General features: G+C 44.9%; 1 protein-coding gene across 1 annotated transcript in view; it reads left to right on the forward strand.

Moving 5' to 3' along the window:
- The first annotated feature begins 7,242 nt into the window (after nt 1-7,242).
- The window catches only part of CARHSP1 (calcium regulated heat stable protein 1), a 37,966-nt gene continuing 29,566 nt past the window's right edge, over nt 7,243-15,642 (forward strand). Inside the window, exon 1 of the mRNA XM_074598907.1 lies at nt 7,243-7,394. The gene's annotated coding sequence lies outside the window, so the exon portion shown is untranslated. The remainder of the gene's footprint in view (nt 7,395-15,642) is intronic.

Genomic DNA, 15,642 nt, shown 5'->3' on the forward strand with positions numbered 1-15,642 from the left:
GCCATCCTCACAATTTTTTTCTCTAGCTGATGAATGCATTATAAGTCTTGCTCAGATCTCATTGGGAGACAATAAAAATGTTATTATTGGCTTCAGTTAGCGCAAAATAATTTCCTGGGAACTATTCTCTGCAATAAAAGATGCCATAAAACCCAATGCTCCACCAAAGATATGGGAGAAGGGGGGTTGAGTCCATTCTTCTGTCTGAGTTGATTTGAGCCTACATCTGGCATGTGTATCTCTTGTGGATCTATGTGGTCTTCAGTCTTGAAGCTCTTTGTTGATGCAGTTCCTTTTGCTGAGAATAAACCAATTTTTATTAATCTAGTTGTGAAGGAATTACAGTATCATCCATTGATGAGGGGAATCTTCTGGACAAGGAGAGTCCAGTAGTCAAGACCCTCTTCAGCTGACTTGGATGGTCTATTTGCACCAACCAGTTGAGAGACAGACACTGAAGAACAGTCTTGTCGCCCCTGGGAATCACCTTAGATGGAGGTTCCCATGTTCAGCTTGAGAGTCCTGTCCCTTCAGCTAGTTAAGTAAGAGGAAAAGCACCAACCATCCTCTGTCTTGCAGAAAGGGATGGGATGCATATTTGGCTCCTGAAGGGAGGGAGGGTTAGGAATCCCAATCAGAGAAGGAGGAGCATTTGGCTGAAAGTAGCTAAGTTCTTTTTTAAAGTTGACTTCAGACACAGTTTTCTGACTTTCTGTCACTTATATTTCTTATATTAGATCAGCCCATGCATACTCCATGTGGTTCTGAAACAACTGGTGTAACCTACTGCATGGCCAAACCCAAACCCCATGCCTACTTTTACATGCACCCACTGCATGGTGCCTATGTGCCAGGTCTGTAAGCAGACATCTCTTAGATGTTCTTCTACATGCGTGGAACTTATACCTGTCCCCTGTCTTCCAAGAAGGAATTTTGCCTATTTCAACTTTGTAAAAGTTTCCATTTAATTTAATTCTGAGTAAAAAATGTCCCCAATATGAAGATTATAAAGAAAAGGTTTTATAAAAGCCAGTTTACTTCAAGACAATCTACCCCTTGTATGGCTTCAATGTGCCTCTCATGGAACAGGGCAGAGAATTCTGCCTCCCCTGTCCATTTCCTAGCAAGTGTAGCTGTTTACTGTTTGGTGTGAGAAGCCTCTGCAGGTCTCCAGCACTGCCTGATTGCACTTTCTGAGACTCTTCAGACTTGTATCTAAAAAAAGAATTGATTAGGAGGATGAATGCCATGTCTTATCATTAAATATTTAAACCTGGCAGGCTTTCAAGAGTGGCGGGCTTGCTGGCCTGTGAAAACACCCTTGTTTCACCAGATCTAACTTGCCGTTGTTAGTTTTCAGAAGACTTGATGTCATCTGTACGTAACATTTTATATACACTGGTTTTTAAGAGAAAATGAGGGTGGAGGTGTAGACAAGGAGCATGCCTTTAATTGTGTCTTGTAGATTGGAACAAGTAATCATACATTAAGAACATAGCTGGGAGAATGCAGTTTTCTCTCCCTGGTGTGGAAGTGAAAATGCTAATGGGATCAATGCCCAGAATGAAACACACACAAATATTCTAACCCATATATCACATCGATCACAAACACAGGAAGCAGCATCTTGTTACATGGACTGTGAAGGCAGTGTCTACCACGAACTTTTGGATACAGAAGTACAGAGAATCCTCTAGATGCTCAGACATCAGAGTCTTTTTACTGATCTTTCTCCATCATATTCTTTTCCATCTCTGTTTTCTTTCACTTAATAGTTCTAGCACCATGGGAATTTTTATCTAATCCATTTTTCAAGAAAAAAATTCCAGTTGACGTTTTTTTCTTGCTGTGCAGGATGTTGCATTTACAAGCGTTTTGGAAGAATCTAGCTGCCCAGTCAATTTGTACTGCTAGTAAAAGCCAGACTTTTTCCGAAAGAGATAGTAATCTCATCCCTAGGGATGTAAAGATATTTATACCAGTTTAATCACAGCTATCACAAAGAATCAACTGATAATGAACAGAGCTCTTTGCAGGATGTAAAGTTTAAGCACAGTCATGACCTCTGTGTGCAGTTCGGGATCCAAACAGAATAGACAAACTGGGAAAAGAGGAAAATAGTGCATGTTCTGAAGGTGGCTAGATAATGAGGGAATAAGAAACATCTCACCATAAGCTGTCCATGAAAATTCCCAGCCTTTGTATTTCAGCTCCTAACAGCTGCAGCTGTGATACATTCAAGTGATGCTGCTGCCTACACACTCGGTGTTTGTGGTTTTCCTCCAGGCAGTTGCCATCTATCGAGGCAGGTCATAAAAACAACCCAACCCACTTGTGCGATAGCATGGTTTTGTAGGCTCTTTTTAACGATAAAGATTTTGCTATGTGTTCATTTGGACAGAGCATAGCGTCCATTTTGGTTTGGGTTTTTTTTTTTTTCTATAATTAACTATCAGCATGTCATCATTATGAATTATGTGATCATTATCATCATTATTCATCCTTGTGAATTATGAATATTATCATCTAGCGTGTGGTAACATAAATGTATTTAAATAACTGCAGGTAACACAACATGATATATATGCTACGTTTGTCAAAGACTGGCTTAGTAGTCTAACTGGTTAACTAGCAGCCATCTTTTGATCATGACATCTGTAGTAAAATATGAGTCAGTTTGATTTCTGTTCCAGTTTAAAATTGGAAATCTGTATGAAGGCCATAGTAATATGTCTGTTGAGCAGCTGCTTTTACATTTTGTATTCCAAAAAGTAGTTTCCTAATTCAATGCTGTATACCAGTGAGGCATAGTACGTTAGTGTCTCTAGTGACATGCTGCAGTTTGTGTACTCAGAACGATAACCACTGTTCAGTGCTTAATGATTGCTTTGTGCCCTGCATCGCTCTTATAGATTAACTTCTCCTTAATACACTGTACCTTAGAACGGAAACTTCAGCTGGGGTGTGCATCTTGTCTTTGAATGTTAATGCCCTTTGCCTATCAGTTTCTGGCCTGACCCTCCAGAATGCATAATGCAAAACTTTGTACAAGCTCACATGTGGATCCCTGTAAAGAATGAAAATCAAGCTGCCTTCTTGAATTCTTACGGCAAGTTCAGAGCAAACAGGCCTGACGGTGAATGCAATGCTGAGTCAGTGAGGGCATCAACTGAAAACGTAGGTGAAGCTTTCAGGGAGGGCGGAGGCCAAGGCAGCTTGAGGATGTGAGGCAACTTGTGATAATGATCAAGAGTAAGTACAAACAGGAGTAAGGGATAGAAGATGCTAACTGAAGAGGGAGCAAGGTATTTCTGACAGGTAGTCAGTAATTACAAAACAAAAAGCAAATGGCAGAGTAAACAGTTCTTCTTTAAGGCCTTGTTTTCCTATTCGAATGGGATTGGGGTTATTTTAAGGATGCTTATTGCATGTGAAGTAAAAACACAGAGAAGACAAGATGTATTGGTCTTAAAACACTACTGTTTCCCAGGAGCTTACCTTGCTGAAACACTCAGCTTTTCTGTGTTTCTACTTCAGCACAACCCATACACATTGTTTTTCCTGCAGTAAAAGACTGTATCCTTTTGACTGTGAAGACAAGGGATGTGAAAGAAAAGGTTTGAGAGATGAATATTATGTGACTGCCTCAGGACCAACAGACAACCTGACTGACTGTAAAATATTTGGTAGCTGTGTAGCTTCTGTCTGATTTCATGCATTAAAGGATTCCTCTGCTCATGGTAACCATAATCTTTCTTTAGAAGGAGTGGAACCTGAAGACATGCTAGCCAAGAGAAAAAAAGATGTGCAGCGACTGGATGGATTATGCCTCCTGCCAAGCTGTGCCCTGATGACTCCTGCACTGGTATGAAGTCCCTTGCTTCCTAATAAAGGCAACTAAATTTCACCTACATGCAAATCATGGGAGGAAGACCCTGTAATTGTTTTAGTATAAGAAAAGGAAGAATGAACCTAAAAAGACAAGCCTACTAAAGGCCAGCTCGTGCCAGCTCTCACTATTTTACTAGCCCTGTGAAATAGCCAACTGGCCAAATTAAGAGTTAAGCAATACCTGTTTGGTAGGGTTTTGGTACACCTTCGGGGAGTACAAAATGGGAGGTGATTACAACCTGAAGCTGACTTACTCCTTGTCCATGACATAGTGTCCCAGGTTTGGCTGTGAGGCTCTGGGACTTGTTTCTCACCCTGCTATTAAGAATGCTCTGGATTTGATAACTAGGTTTGGGAGCTAAATCCTCCCCCTGGGGGAAAGGTGAAAAGATGTTTGACTAAGTTCTTGTTGAGAAGCTGTGTTAGTGCTACTTTTACTACACAGTGTTACTGATGACTGTACAGGAATTTGGGACTTTGTTTTCATTATTTCAAATCTCTGTAAAGTATTTGCAAGGTTATTTGTATCTGTAATTAGCATTAACTGAATTCTAAACCCTAACCACAGAGGGAGATTTGTTTCTTTACGACTATTTTTCCCCCTGGTCTTGCTGCTATGATTTATCTGAGAACATCAAAGATGTCCTCAATTCCTACGCTTCGCAAACTGAGCAGAGCTCATCTGAAGCATGATTCAAATTACAGATGATTAACATAGTGAGAGCACACGATAACTTGTCAGATACCTGGTATGAAAAAATTGATCTTATAAAATAGAATGACTGTATCCCATTGTATAGTAAACAGCTTTAAGTGAAAGGCGGATCACATGCTTTTGGTTTGGCACATTGGTGTCGCATTGTTCAGTTTCCAGTAAGCGTTGCAACTGGACATGAGAACGTAAAGTGCAGTGGAGCACTCTGGACTGAAGCATACTTAATATGCCACGTATTCAAGGAGTTAAGGGTATTTTTCCTCCTATTATTCTCTGCTACAATCTGATTTCTCTAATCATTAAGAGCCTGCTTCTAATTTCCAGGCACAGTTCATTCATGTCCAGCCTACACCCTTTGTACTTGTGCCAACCATATCTTTTAGATTAAATAGTTCCAAAAACCAGTCCAGAAGGCAAAACTGGAAATCAGGATTGCCTTTGCAGTGCGTGGAGCTGTCCTAGACTAATTTATGCCTTTCTAATAGAGGTGGACAGTATTTGCCCTATGTCAAGTACCAGCACCCATCTAATTATTTAAGAGCTGTTCAAGCCACCTCATCCTTGCTGCTGCGCAGGGATGTATATCACCCACCTTTACTTAATGAATCACATTAGCTGATACATTTCCCCCTACACACTCATTTCCTTGACTCAAATTGTATAAGTAATTGCACTTTGAATACTTTAAATGAATGAAAAGTGGTATAATGATCTATGCTATAAAGAAATCCTTCTGTTTTTCCCCTGTCAGGACTGCTGAGGCGAGTGCTCAGTCCCTGCAAGAGCCCAGGGCTGTGTCTGAATAAGCAGGGGACCAGCCAGCAGGAAAGGAGAGAGGCAGGAGAGCCCCCCAGCCCTGGACCACCTCTTGCCCTCCTCCCAACTGTGAGGTGCCCCTTGCTGGCCCAACCCAATCACAGGGGCCTTGGGGCCAAGTTCCCAGCCCTCCCTGCATCCTGGGAAGGAACCAACACCGTCTTGCTGCCGGCCACCCCACCTCAGGGACAGAGGGAGCAAGGTAGGCATGCGTGCTGAAGGTGATTAACCGGCTTTTAGTAATTGTACTGAGGGAAAGGAGGACGGGAGGAAGACCACTTAGCATTTAGGGGGGAGCTGGCACCTCTCTTGTCTCCAGCAGTGAAAAAACCGACAGGCAAAATCACATTTTCTAACTGTGATAGCTGGGGACACACATACGCACGCTCACATGGGGGGTCCCCCAAGCCCACGATCTAGGATTGAAAACGAACCTCATACGCTGTCACGTATCTCCCATAGGCCAGATATCTCTGTTTGTGAAAAGGAGGGAGAGAGGGGAATGGAAGAGGGATGACGAGAGATGCTGAGGAAAGCACACCTGTAATCCCAGGCTGTGTGACTGGGGGGATTGCTCTGAACAGAGCTTACTTACATAGTGCTTTCCCTTTGTCCTCCTCTACCTTGAAAAAATCAGTCAGTTTTTCCACACAAGGCCAAAGAGATACGATTTCTAGGAATAAAATGAATGTTTTAAGCAAGAGGAGTCATCAGTCCCATTGCTATGTATCTTACAAAGGGGTAAGATCTCGTGCAGAACAGAAGTGGACAGAGAGGTAAGATGCTTTGGAAGACGGACACGCGGTTGACACAGGAAGCTGGTTCCGTCATATTGTGTGACCTCTTCTAGATCCCCTGTCTCAGATCAAACGCTGAATGTCATAGGACTTCTGTTTATTTTTCCTTGTGAAAAAAAGCCCTGCTAAAATCTGTTTGTGACAGTTTTACTAGAAGTTGCACACTCCTGTGTCTTATGTGATTATAGTTGGCTAAAAGCGTGTACAATTCTGTCTCCTATAAATCTTACCTTTGTAATGATATGAGGACATGTTTTGTCTGGTACCTGTAAGTGGAAAAGAACCACTAAGAATTCGGTGTCCAAGCTGTCTTTTTAAAACCATGTTCTAAAATACTGTGGCTTATTATCAGCTAGGAAAATTGCACACAAATTAAAGCATTGGCAAAACTCTGGTGATGGGATACTGGATGAAGACAGCTCTCCCTGCCCTAGCATCTTTCAGCGATTCTTGTGTTCCTGGTGAAAGTCCGTGATAATTAACTGAGAGTTTGTCATCATTGTCCTGTCCTGTCTCATCAGTTGTCCTGTTCAGGCCCTGTTGTGGCAGCTCTGGTTCACGCAGGAGAGGCCAAGCACCTGCAGATGATGCTGTTAGGGGCACACGCGTGGGCTTTCGCATCAGCTTGCACCACTGTTCGGTTCCTCATCCTTCCTCATTGCAAAATCCGGGAAAATTTACCAGGATTACTCTTGCGTAACTTCAACTGGTTTTACGGTGATCGCTGGCCATATCATCCCTTTTTAACACCGTTTTCTCTTCACTATTGTAATTCTGTTTTTTGACAAACGTGCTCGGTGCCGAGCGTGGTGGGCTCCGAGAAAACCCCGGTGCCGTGCGCTGTGCCTGTCCCCCCACGCTGGGAACGGCACGGGGAGGGGCAATAAAATCAAACATGAAAGCAGCAAAGCTCTCAAGTGGAGTTTAAAAACCCATCAGAAGACGCCAACTTGCGCCTTTGTTTCCCGAGCCGCCGCCGCTGCTATCGGGCCGGCGGGGCGGAGCGGGGCCGTGGGGGCCGGGGCGGCGGTGGCCGGGGCGGAGCGGGGCGGTGGAGCCCGTCAGCCCGTCCCACCGCCTTATACGTCGGGTGGCTCCGCGGCACAGCCAGCGCCGCCCGCCAGCCCGGCCCGCCGCGGCCGCTGCGCTGCACAGCCCGTCTCGCCCGGCCCAAGGTGAGCGGGGGGCGGCGGGGGGAAGCCGGGCCGGGGGGGCTCTGGGTGGTGGGTTTTGCCGAGAAACGAGCGGAACCGGGGAGAGAGGGGTGTCGGGAGGGTCCTTTCGGCCGGCCCGGGCAGTGCTCGGGTCTGAAACACCTGGGAGGGGAATGAGCCGGGTCGGGTGTGCCTGCGGGGAGGCGCGCCGTGCTGCGCTCTTGCCTCCTCCGTTGCGGTGGATTTATTTCACTTAAGATATTAGGGCTAGTTTGCTTGCTTTCTTCTCTTCTCTTCTTTTTTTTTTTTTTTTTTTTTTTTGTCTTAGGAACTGGGGATGTGTCGCTGTTAGACTCAGAATTGCTTATTTTATAAATCACGAGAAAGACAAAACACGCTTAATAAGAGGTTTTCTCCCACTAGAGAGAAAAAGGTCTAACAGCACTGGTTACTGGGAGGGATGCTTCAAAACTTCTGACAGTCTCACTAGAGAGTCTTTTGCTGTGACATGAACGGTTCGCTCTTACAGTCAGCACCTCTATTCATTAAAAGTGGGAAAAACAACTCTTATTTCATGTTCTCTTTGCATGTCAGATGTGTATGCGTGTCACTTCTTGCCCTTGTAGAGGAGCTTCTGAGCTTAATTTTTGGATCTGTGCCTCTGAATTCAGCTTTTTAGGGAGGGGATTTTAAGTTCATTTCTGACTGTTTTTGCTGGAACTGCAGAGCTAATTCTGAGAAATGTTTGCAAAACCTTCTTGTGGTGCCAGATTTGATTTCTTGGAGAGTCTGAGAAAATTTCAAGGCTGCTTTGTCGTGACCCTCCTGATCATTATTTTTTGTGAGGTTGAGAAGGGTTCTTTTGACTGCTGTTCTTAACCTTCACCTTCTGATTATTATATTATGTTTGGCAAACATTTTTTTTTCCCTTCTGTTGATTATTAATAATGGAAGATAGGAAGTCCCGTGAACGTAGCTGCAGAGGGCTTGCACTTTCACAAATGAAGCTTAGTATCTTGTTAAATCTAAAGAGGCTTAACTAACATATAGTGAGGATTTTTCTTTTAAATAAAGTATGCATATATGAAGACTTTGTGTGTTTACAAAAAAAAAAAGTGCACCAAAGAAAACGTAGGAAAGATGTGACTGTTGTCTAGCAATGGGTATATTTTCACATGCTACATAGGGGTGTAAAAGAAGAGAAAACACGTCACTAGCGAGCAGCCCTTTGCAGGGGCAGAGCTGAGGCTGGAGCTCGTCCCACAGCTGTGTGTGTGTTGTGAGAGCCATGTGTGACATGTCCAACTGTGTGGTTGTGCTTCCTCGCTGTCCCCCATGTCCTGTGCACCTGCTTCTGGCCACAACTACCCTGTGCACTGCCCTGAGCTTCTGTCATTGTGGTTTGCCCATGGTCGCAAATGTTTTGACCAGCATCATCCCACCCCTTTACTTGCATGCATGTAAGCGCAGAAATATTTGCATACAAGTAATTTGAAAGTAGCCAATAAGGTCAGGTAGTGGTGTACTTTTGGTGAATCTAGTCTTTTTATACACTTGAAGAATTAAACGCACCATGAATATGAATATATCTATTGGTAGTACAGCTCCCTTACAGCAAACTGCCAGACCGTGTTGGTATTACACTACCTGAAATGTGGCTCTTCGGATGAAATGTGGTGGTGGGAGTTATTTCTAGATGATAGGACCAGCAGGCAATGGCCAAGGTTGTTCCTGGTGCTAAGCCTGTCAGTGGCACAAGTAAAGGCATCCTTCCCCTACATTCATTTCACTGTGAGTGGGATGCAGATGCAGTTGGGGCCTGCTGGTTGTGGCTAGGGTGGATTCCGGGTGGTAGCTGTTATTGATTTCACCTTTTCATCTATTTTGTCTCAAGTTTCTATCAGGAACCATCTTTGGATTGCTGCCCACAGGGCAAACTCAGCAGGGATTGATAGTATCTCCTTGAAACTTGGCGGAAGACTGTTGAGGATCATCATTAGCAAAATTTAATGAGATTACAGCTGTTCAAGTCTATGTTGATAAATATGCTGGATGTTGGTGATGATAGATGGTGGTTAATCTGTCCCTCATCTGGAAGGTTTCTGACAGAGACTAAGGAGAGGAATTGAGTTTGGGAAGTGCAAAACCCATCAACTTCCTCCTTGGAGAAGGGGAGGGGAACGAGCGGGGATAACATCCCTTCCCTGGGGCTGGGACCTACTTTCTGGGGGCGGTGGGCAGTGGAGCTGGGAACAGCACTCTGCACAGCAGAGGGGTGGCAGTCTTTGAGAAGGAAAAAAAGGAATGAAATGGTGTGGTTGGGGTTTTTTTCTGCACAACAGTTTTAAAAAAACAAAACTCAAATCCTGCATTTTGCAACAGGTTGATGTGGAGAACCAAAGAGGAACAGCTGAAACACCGTGTAGAGGAACGAGCGAAGCAGATTTGGGTTTCCATGATGTGTCACTCCCTAGCGCAGTTCAGATAAAATGAAAAATAGAAAGCATTCATCTGACTAACTGCTTTCTCTTTTCTCTGAGGGCAGGGTAGAGACGGTTGTTTTGCTTTCTTCTGTCTCAGTCTAATATTGTCTTTTCCTCATGTCCGAGACAGCCCCCTGGACAGATCAGTAATCTTCATTTCCTCTACCTCCCGCACCGCGCTCTGCTCATTTCCCTTCATCGCTGCCTGTCCGGATGGTCTCTGGGGGCTGTGGGGGTATCTCAGAGCCCGGGTGAAGGAGCCATAGCCTTGTGCTGCTCTTTGCTCTTTCGGTTCTGCAATTTTTTTCCTTTGAGCCAACCTCTGCTAGCTAGGTAGCTGTTTCAGGATTTTTCTTTGTGCTTGTTCTCCTTTTTCGTGACATGCGTGTGGATGTAGCTTGTGTGCTATAACCCATGTTATCAGGGAGAGCACTGAAGGAGGCAGTGAGTGGTGTCTGTGCAGCTAACAGTGCAGCATACGTGGCGTTGAACTCTCCCTGTTGCAGCATTGCTTCTTGCACAGTTGCCCCTTTCTGAGAATAAACAGCTGCTCTTGGTTTTTGTAAACGGGCACCAGCGAGATCACTTTGGAGGAAGACTTTGCTTTTTTTCCCCCTCATCTAGTTACTAGGAAAAAAAGACACTAAGGAATAGAAGATGCAGAGGTGGGAACCGCTCCGTTGTGAGGTGGCACCTCAGAGCACCATCCCCGCCTGGGTGGCAGCTGTGAGGTGCATCTGGGAGAGGAGCTGAGCTGTTGCCTTCTTTGTCTCTGCGTGGTGCAGAAAGGCACACACTTAGCTTTTGTTTCTGCCATTTTTGGGGCATGTGGAGCACGTTAAATTGGTGTTTCTGTTGTTTGCTGTCCCCCAGGGAAGCTGTAAAATACCATGCAAGTCAAGTCGTATCTTCTCAGGCTTGGCCGTAGGGCTTAGGGGTAAATAGGGCATGGGTTCTGCCCTGGGAGCCTGACCTGGCGCTAATGGACAGGGCTTCAACAGTCTAGAAAAACCCCTCCCGCTTCACTTAAATCAGGCTTCATTTGTGTGGTTGCTTTGACGCTACAATCTTACTGACCGATTTCAGAGGTTTGCTGGTTCTTTATGTGCCTTTGGCTTGAGGCTGTTGCACAGCTGCTTTTTTCATTGGGTCGATTTAAAATCTAGATAAATAATGAAGTAACCTAAAAAATCCTTTTTTAAATAATAGTACCTTGGGGGTAATGACACTCGCATTAAGAGGTTGCTGCATTATTAATGCAATTTGGAAACTGAGGAGTAATCTAAAGGAAATGAACGTTAAATTTTTGACCTGTTATCCATGGTGTGAGTGTTAGGCTCTGCACCCTAATCTAGCACTTGTCTTGAATTCTGTGTTTCTCCAGGGAGGAGCTGGAGATAGGGTGAAGGTCTTGACAGATGTTTAAATACTAGGGTGTTTCAAGGACAGCAAATGCGAATTTGGCCTTTGGGTTCTTGTTAGGCTGTTTGGGCAATAATTCTGTTTGGTGCCCTGTGAGCACACATTTCACGTAGCGACAGGGTCTGGGAAGGTAAATTTGGGGTTGAGCTGCAGCCATCCTTTGAAAGGAAGATAGTGGGGGGATGAAGGCACAGAGAAAACAAAGTAACCTGCAGTTAAATCCTTAGGTGGTTTTCCACCAAGAGCAGCACTGCAGGGAAGGGCTCTATTACAGTTTTTGGAAAAAGTAAATGAGCCTGTGTGCGCCGTGTTGCACGGCCGTGTTCCTTACCCCAATGGCTCTGTGCCTGGTCTGATCACAGACTGCTTTGTGCGGGACGAAGGAAAACGGAGAACCTTGACCTGATAGTTTCTCTTGAATATTAAACCATGCTGGTCCTTTGCCATGCCGCATGAGCAGCATATGACTTCGGAAGTGGCAGGGCATTAAGGTCTAAGGCTGATTCCAAGAGGAAAGCAAAGCAAAGCACGTGTTGGTGCTACTTTGAGTGGGAGCTTGTGAGCTAACGCGCTGAGGACTGCTGTGAAACTGGGGTGGGAAGCCAAGCTGGTTCGAGCGTTGATGGTGCTCAGCCATGAGACACCAGTGGAGCGTGGCCAGCATGACGAGTGCTCCCACACTGTGCTGACGGAGCCTGTAGCAGTGGGTCTGTGTCTTGCTCAGCCTGATGCATGTCACAGCAGCAGTGGTGTATGTGTCCTGTGGTGGAGGACAGACTGCCAGTTGGTGTGGAGACACAGCTGCCTGCTGCAATTGCAGCTTTTTGATGACTAACAGTAAAAAAAAATAAAATTTCTGAGAATTGGAGTGTGAACCTCTGCTTCCAAAAGGCTGTTTACATAGTTGACTGTTGGAATAAGGAGTAAGGAGGATTGTAGCCAGCCAAGATCTGATATTCACCTTGCCTTCCCAGTGCTGGTTTTGGGCAGGGTGGGAGGGATGGTGTATTCTGTCGTGGCAGCTCTGCCATGGGGAGTCACGCTGCTTTCCTTCAGACGCAACTCTGCATCTTAAAACTTTTCCAGGAGTGCTGCTTTTCCTAAGCTTTCAGATTCTTTGCTATTGCTATTTAAGAGACTGTACAGACAAAGAGTAGTCTCTGTCCAGGAAATAAACATTTAATCTTGCCTGTCCAGTTGGGGAGGAATTTTCTTTTCATGTTAGTATTTGTTTAATGTTTGGTTTGTTTACATTGTGCAGCCAGTCAGGTTGACCGAGGCACTCTAGCGATATGGATGATATTGTTTTATGAGCTCCTGCCTTCTCGGTGATTATTTTTAGTGGCTTTCTCTTCATTATATGATTTCAGAAGGCTGGTCAAAGGCATTTGCTTGTTTTCAGTTAGGTCAGCTGCTTGATTCAAGTAAACCACAGTCATGATTGCAGCTTCTTAACACTTACTTAAAAGGGTAAATGAAACCACCAAAAAGAAAAGTAAAATAATTTCCTGTTTACAAAATTTACACCTGCATATAAATGATTCATATTTTTTCACCCAACTCAGCAAGGTAGTGCCTGTCTGTGCAGTGGCATGTCCAGACCAGGACCTCTGCTGACAGCAGCCAGGAAAAACAGAATTTACTCAGCAGTGTAGATTGTGACTCTATTTCCTCCAATATTTGGAGAAAAATCTAGCAATGGAGATTATGAAACGTGGTCATAGACTTTTCATAGAGCTTCTTTGTGATGGAGACTGGTAGGAGGAGTTTTTAAAGTATTTCATGTGGTGGGTTTTTCATTTTACTGGTAGTGGAGAGAGTAAACAGAATGAATATTTGTATTTACTTTCTGCTTTATGGTGTTACCAAAAGTGTGTCTGCAAAGTGAACTTACCCAAGTCTCAGTTTCTGAATAAACATGTGCTTTGTTTCCATACAGAAAGGCTGCTTTTCCCTATCCCAGGAACTGCGGCAGAGTCCTAAAAATTATTCTCACTGATGTTTAGAACACAGGTTCTAGAACAGAAAATGTATGTTTGTATGTATCTGTACAGCTCTTTTGTCTTCTGATAATTTTTTTTTTTTTAAATTTTATTTTTACTTTTCCCCAGTAACAGGTTTAGGCAAGAAAGGTCTTTCTCCCTGGGGACAAGAGGTGCACTGTAGTGTCTTTTACCCGCAGTAGCAGGGACTTCAGGAAAGAAACTTGCTGCTGGAGCCAGGCCAGGCTGAATCTGGCAGAGCTGCTGCACAGGCACTGCCGGCAGCATCCCAGGGTCACAATGTCATCATGCTGCGGCCTGCACTGTCAGTTTTTCACACGCTGACCTTTCCCACCCTTCCATCCCTCAGGTTTTTCATGTAGACAAACGTCTCATGAAAATCCTCCCAGAGGAATAAAGTAAGAAACAAACGTAGTGCAGAGCTGTCTTGGCATTTATTGCAGCCCTGTGGGGAGAAAAGTGTTTTTGCTGCACACTCCCTAAGCTGGTATAATTGTGGTCTGAGATCCTAATCAAATTTGTTCTTAAAAATTTTCATGTGGCTGGACTGCAGTGCTGCCTCATCCCTGGCACAGATCCTGAGGATGAAGTCTCTCTCTGGTACCCCACTGATGTGGAGCTGTGCAGCCTGGGATCTCCTGGCTACCAAGACCAGGGTGATCCCACCAGATGTGCATGCACCTGGTTTCCCAGTGCCATGACATGACTTGTTCTGGACTTAGGGCTTGCTCCTGAGGCAGGCAGACGTGCGAGCTTACCTAAGGTTTCTTAGATACGTAACACCAGGTTTCATGCAAAACATTGGTCTAGATAAAAATAGCAAAGGCACTGTTACACATTTGCCTGCCTTTGTTTTCTCACTGATCTCAAATCTTTCTTGGTTGTGGGTCTGTTCCAGCTTTGTATCGCTCCTGTACAGACCCTTTGTGCATTGTGTTAAACCCTTGTGGGAAAGACTGCACCCCAGACCTGGGTGCATGGGGCTCCTGTAGGAAAGAGCACCCCAGAGCCCTTTCCTCCTGACTGCAAGCGTGACTCCTGGCTGCTTTTGGCAGGAGAGGCTGTGGGTCCCAGCTCGCAGGGTAGGGTGTTGGGCTGCATATCTTGGATAGATGAAAACACTTCCCCATGGAGGCCTGTGGGAGGGGGTGTGTTGAAGCTGCATCTCCATCCTTGCCGTGTCCATGGTATGTGTGCCCGGCTTGTTCCCAGCTGGGCTGCTCGCCCTGCACTCTGGGTGTGTGTGGCAGGCAGAAGCCCAGCTTGCTTTTGGGTTTCATCCATCCCTGTCAAGACTGCCAGCTGGCTGTCAGTGTCCCCCTGCTCGCCTACACCCTGTCCTCAGCACATACAGTTTTCTAGGTTTAGCCGTTTTCCTCGCTCCTTCCACCGGGCTTGGTGCAGGACCCCCAGCGCTAGCTCTTAGGTCTGGGTACGCCGTTGTGCTGCTGGTGTGCGGCTACATGCACATGGGAGGCTGCCAGCAGCTCCTGGTAAGCAGATCTGGAAATGTTAACTTCTTAAGGTCATTTAACTATTAGCACGTGGCTAAACAGGTAAATTGAATCAAAATAATCTTCCATAAAGGCGCTCACTGCCATTGCTGAGTGCAGTGTTTGCTCTGCTTGTGTCCCATTCCCTCTGTGTTTGCAATTGAAGTAGATAGAGCTCTTTGGGGTAGTGACTGCAATAATGCAATGCTTAGTACAATTTTCTATTTAATATGTGCTTCTATATTGATTTTTAGTTTTATACCTGAAGAACATACATGCCTCAAGACTCATCTCCTTTTTCCAACTGTAACAGTTGATTTTTACCTTCCCTGAAAAGCTTATGTTGCCTGTTCCCATGCTTTGGTCTGGGTTGGCTTTTGAGCATTAACACCATAGACATAAATAACAGTGACAGCATCTGTGATTCTGGACAGCTCTGTCCTGTTCCGTACACTTCCAGCACATCACTGGAGCCATGGCTCTCAAAATCACAGCGTGGTAAATAGTTTTGTTGATGTGTAAGTAGGCACGAAATGCAGCCTCGCACACGTGCCTGTGCTGGCACTGCGGTTTTGCAGGCGGTAAAACACAATACGACTCCTTTTGCCATTTAACTGGCTCTGAATGCAGAGAGTGGATGTGCTGAGCAAGAAAGACTAGTTTGTGCTCGCATGGTAATCGGGGAAAGCAGTCAGACTCCCTGTAGGTCCATTTTCTCATTAGTTGGCAGAGAACGATGCATTGCCTACAGTAGACTTGCTGGACTATTGATATTGTAAGCCATTTTTGAGATTAAAAAGATTATTTTTTCCTAGAAGTCTAAAATGTATTATCAGTGATATCTTCCAAACTGGAAAACAGGCCAAGG

This window comes from Larus michahellis, chromosome 8, assembly GCF_964199755.1.
Source record: "Larus michahellis chromosome 8, bLarMic1.1, whole genome shotgun sequence".
Classification (NCBI taxonomy): domain Eukaryota; kingdom Metazoa; phylum Chordata; class Aves; order Charadriiformes; family Laridae; genus Larus; species Larus michahellis.